We start from the raw sequence: 6,000 nt of genomic DNA on the forward strand, positions 1-6,000 counted from the left end.
ACTTGACTTTTCTTTACCCTTCCCAGGAATGCATCTTTCTTTGTTTTCTGGTTTATAGAAGTCCTTCTCTAAACTTGGAATATTAAATCAACAAGGTGAAGGCATGATCCCTTCTGTTGTATCTAGCTTACACATTCAGGTTACATAAGCAAAGCAAAAATAAACAAGAGAGGAACTTAAAAAGACTGAGGTGGCAGTACTAAGTGCTGTTTAATTTATTTTGAAGATTTTCTCTTTACACTTTAGACCGTATTCTATTATGGGTCTAGGTTAAGAAAAAAAAGTGCCAAGTGACTGAACTTTGGCAAATTATAAAACATTCTTCAAAGTATCTAGTTTCATTCTCCAGATAGTCTTATTTGAATCTTTTCCTGTGTTTAACTTTAAATTCATCAAGATATTGAGATGTAGATAAACCAAAATTGAGATAAACTATTAAACTTTTTCAAATTATCAGATGAAAGTGACTGACTATAATTATAACATAACATGTGTGTCAAGAGAAAAGATTTTATAGTTATTTAACAAATATATGAATTATTTTATTAATAAATTGTATTGACATTAGAAACAATCTTATTTCACGTATCAGTCCCTGTTCCCTCTCTCTCCCATCCTCCCATGCACCCCCATGGAGCTCCCCATCCACTCCCTAGGGAGGGTGAGGCCATCCATTAGAGATCATCAAAATTGGTCAAGTCATTTGGGTTGGGCTTAGGCCCTCCTCCATGACTCTAGGTTAAGGGAATATCCCTGCATGGAAAACGAGCTGCCGAAGACCATTTGTGCACTAAGGATACATCCTAGTTCCACTGTTAGAGACCCCATAGACTGCCTAGTTCTCCTAGCTGACACCCATGTTCAGGGGACCTGGTTTGGTCCAAGGTTGGTTCCCCAGCTGTCAGACTGCAGTCCATGAGTTCCTACTTGCTCAGGTCAGCAGTTTTTGTGTGTTTTCCCAGTGTGGCCTTGTAAGGAAAAAGAAACAGTCAACAAGAAAACAAACAAACAAACAATCAAAAAAAAAAAAAAAAAAAAAAAAAACCCAGAAGCCCACAGACTGAGAAAAGATCTTCACCAACCCCACATCTGACAGAGGACTGATCTCTAAAATATACAAAGAACTCAAGAAGCTAGTCACCAAAACAAAATAATTCAATTAAAATTTGGGGTAAGGAACTAAACAGAGAATTCTCAATAGAGGAATCTAAAATGGCTGAAAGACTCTAAGAAATCTCTGAACATCCTTAGCCATCAGGGAAATGCAAATCCAAACATCTCTGAGACACCATCTCATTTCTCCCACTTCAGTCAGAATGGCAAAAAGGAAAAGCACCAGTGACAGTCTACGCTGGAGAGGATGTGGACAAAAGGGAATGCTCCTCCATTGCTGGCAGGAGTGAAAACTTTTGCAGGCACTTTAGAAACCAGTATAGCAATTTCACAGGAAAATGGGATTCTGTGTACCTCGAGATCCAGTATTTACTTTCTTGGGCATACCAAAGCATACAAATTCATACAAGGACATTTGAAGGACATTTGTTCAACTATGTTCATAGTAGCATTATTTGTAATAGCCAGATACGGGAAACAACCTAGATGCCCCTCAACTGAAGAATGGATACAGAAAATGTGGTACATTTACACAATAGAGTACTACTCAGAAAAAAACAAAACCAAACAATGGAATCTTGACATTCACAAATACATTAATTCCATTAGATATTTCTGAACATGTTTAGATGAAATAGGAGTTATAAAAATTAAAGTTTTGAGAAGGAAACTTTCCCCTTTACCACCAATATATTTGAAGTTAGTTTTCACATATTAATATGAGTGAACTTCTTTCCAACATTCCTCACATCAGAGCATAATTTCCTTCAAATGAAAAATTCACAATATAATTGGAAAATCTAGGGCAAGTGCTAACAATGCTATATAGTGGTGAAAGATTTGCTTAAGATTAGCAAAGCATAGGACACATAGATCAGTCACAGCAAACAGAACCATGAATGTCAAGGAAATGCTTTACTCCAGGCCTCCTCTTCTTTCTATTTTTTTATGTTTCCACAGTAGCTATCTAGAAGCAGCTGTGACTTTGACAAAGTCACTCTTTTTTATATAGACTGCTATAGACTAATATCTTGAATGCTGTGAGCCTGTCAATATATAACCATAACAGAAAGTGAAGATAGAGTAAAAACACATAAGACAGGTTATATATTAGTACAATAGTCATGAAGCAAAAGCTATTGTTCCATGCAGCTATTTCCATTTGAATGTGCTGAGTTTCAGTATAAAATATATTTCTTAATGTTAATCATATTGGAAACATTTGAGACACAAAAGCTTGATATGTGATTCCATTCAATTTGCTGATAATATTATGAGGAATATTATTTAAACATTTAATCCCTAACATGGATATTGATAAAATGGCCCATTTGAACTTGTTGTGTTACTCATGCTAGAAAATTAGATATGTAATCTTTTTGAAGATAATAAATGTAAAATTAGTAAAATTACTTTCTGTAGAAATGTTATTTCCTGTTGTTTTCTAAGCAGTGACTCAGAAACCTATTGAGGAATTCTAAAAGGGAGACCAACACTGGTAATGTGCTCTTAAAAGAGCCTTTGTTATGGAAATTTTAAAACAGTGTCACTCAGGAGAACTTTCTATCACCCCTAGAACTATCCATTTCATGATACCCTTAATCTTCATGGGAAAAAATCCATTAGAAAACACAGGTTCAGACATGTTTATTGTTTATATTATATTTTTTTAAAAAATAAATAAGATAAAGATTATCTGGATACATTATCTTTTTTACAAATAATACTGTAGAACTCTTAAAATTTGTCTAAGATTACATATTAAAATTGCAGAAAAGTGTAAGCAAACACTTGCAGTTCATTTTTGCTTCTTGATTACACTTTAAGTTACCTTTAGTAAAATATGTATACTCTATATGAAAGTATTTGTGCATAAGTGTGTGGTGTATGTATGTTAATGTGATATGTATGTGTATTGTGTGTATGTGTTCATATGTGGCGTGAATGCATTTTTAATTGTGTGTGTGGGGGGGGGATTTTCCATTTTTTCCCAGAATAAAGTGGCAAAGGAGCTAATTGAGATCACATAATTTTATTTGTTAGATCATTACAAACATTTTAAATGCATGAAAAAATAGGGAATAATTACATTTATGTCTGCTCAATCACATTTTTGAACATATATGGGCCATCCTAATGAGATAAGCCTGATATTGTATTTCAAATGATGGTATGAAATAAGACTCAGAAATGATAGACAGTGTTCATCAGAAAACCTCTAGCACAGCATTCATACTTGATTTCATTACATGAGAACTAAATATATTTAAAATTTGAGTGGATTTATGAAATGACTGAGGTACAATAACAGAAAGGACAAACATTTGGCCAATGGAAGTTGTATTTGTGGTTGGTAGAGAACACTAAGTAGCCACATTTCTTACAAGAGACTTTCCCATAGCTGAGTGAGGATATAGACTTTCTACATGTGCTTTTCCTAAACTCTTACAGAAGACTTGGTCCTTGAAGATCTATCAAGAGAATTCACATGCTTCAGGGCAAGTAGATGAGGAGGATGGATAGACACACAGGTCATCATTTCACACTGGAGAGTTCTCCTATCCTGATATTTTAGAGTAGAGTTGGCCTTTTGGGATAGCTATAAGTCATGCTTTGGAATTTTATAGTGTACTTAAACTCAAGTCATGTACACAGACAAAGTGTTAACACTTATCTGTTCACAGATCTGGGATTTTTACAAAGGCAAAGAATTTTAAGAGGAGAACCAGCAGGAGCAGAGGAAAAGACTCCATTAAGTAGTGTTGAAACAATATTTAGGAATGCTGATAGTCTCATAATTATTTGCTTATTCAATAAATTTAATAGGTACATAAAGAATATGAATGCAAATGAACTTACATGTAATAATGTTAAAGACAAAATGTTCTAGGGCTGTAAAATCTCCCCAGCATTAAAGAGTAAAAGCACACACATTCAGAACAACCAAGTTCCAGACTTAGAACACAGTCAAGAAATTCTCAACTGCCTGTAACTTAGTTAAGAGTAGTCTGATGTCCTGTTTTGGATATGTTGGCACCTGTAGACATGTACACAAACTTGCACACATACACTTTAAATATATATATATAATATATATATATATATATATATATATATATATATATATATATATATAATCTTGGCAATATCCCTGATAGTGTTTAAGTAATTTATTTTTTGGTAGTTCATAATTTTCATTTTTAGGGGCTTTACTATTTTAAATTTATACTAGGAATGTTAGGTGATTTTTCAACACTGTTGATGCTAATGTGTAAAAGGCTACTCACCTGACTTATTTTTCAGGAACTTCTTTTTTTATGTGCAGGTTAAAGCTATGGATTCTTCTGTGTTGATGTTTTGTACTGTTACTTTTCTGAAGCCATCATCACACCTAATTAGCTTTTTTGAGGATTTGTTTTTCTGCATATCTTATGCATGAGATTGTATGATTATAATTTCTATTTTGTTCTATATTGAATAAGACTGAAGAGATGGGCAACCTTTCCCCTGCTCTTATTTTAGAGGGGGTGCCTTTTGCTTCCCAGGTTCTGTCAGTGTTGGTTCAGCTCTGTCATATGCAGCCTTTATTATGTTGAGAAAGTATTCTTATCTGTCTAGTTTTTTCAGAGTTAGATTTACTCATGAGATTGATTTCCAATGCTGTCACATGGTGCTAGTAAGAGTCTGTAGTGCATGTTAAATTCCTTTGTTATTGGGCCAGCATCCAGATAGCTAAAAGGCTTCACAGTCAAATCCTTGCCCTTGAGTGAAACAAAAAATGATGCAATCAGAAAACATGCATTGTTGATGATGTAAAAAGAGAAATAGATCCACTTTAACTTTAAAATGAATAATTACCACTTAACAGAATGAAATGGACCTACTTAAGGAAATAAGACTCTTCAGGTGTTAGATTTACAATGTATTGATTTTAAAGACAGGCACAACAATAAAGCTCAGATCACCCTTGCCTTTTAGAACTGAATTATACCTAGAGGATCGGTGTTAATGGCTGATCCCCAATTTGGCAATGCTCAGCATTGATTGGCACTTGAGAGCTCTAATCTTATCAATAAATTAATCTTTTGGTTCGTTCATCAAATATTTGGCTATTATAACCAATGCGCTAAGAAGTGATTGGACCTAGCTAAAGAAAGTAAGTTTGGGAATGAGCATGCCTAGTGGCCTGTAGCTCTTCCCTGTCCCCTTTCCTGACACCTTTAAATAAGTAGCTTGCATCCACTCCACCCAACTTACCATGAAATTATGCTGCATCACTTCCTGGAAGAAACAGAGCCAGAAGACCATGGAATAGAATTTCTAAACTATAGGAAAAATAAACATACTTTCCTGTCATATTATTTCCCTTAGGAATTAGACTATCAACATTATAGCTGATTAATATCATAATGAAAGCACATTTTTAAATGTCTACATTTAAATCAACACTACTTTTTAGTGAGTCTGGTGTATATCCCAAATCAAAGGTCCATATGAGCCTAGGGATGTGGGCACCTCTTTACCAGTTCCAGTGTAAGAGACAACAGTCTCTTACCCACTGATACGTTTAACAAAATGACTACGTCACAAGTCTCACTACCACTTCCTTTAATTATAAGCTGCGTGGATGTTTATTTTTCTATTTCGATGAAGTAACTTCAAATTACTGCTTTACCTACTTTCAGATGTAAAGTTCTGTGCTTTAGAAGATTCACTATGATATGTAATTATTACCAGTATATACTTGTTGACCGGGATCTTCACCCAGCAAGCAAAGTACTCACTAAGTACTCACACCCTATTCCTTTTCTCTCATCAGTTCCCCATGGGAGCTATCATGTCATGCCACTATGGGTTTAACCATTCAGGATATTTTGAATATAAGTA

This window comes from Phodopus roborovskii, unplaced genomic scaffold, assembly GCF_943737965.1.
Source record: "Phodopus roborovskii unplaced genomic scaffold, PHOROB, whole genome shotgun sequence".
NCBI lineage: Eukaryota > Metazoa > Chordata > Mammalia > Rodentia > Cricetidae > Phodopus > Phodopus roborovskii.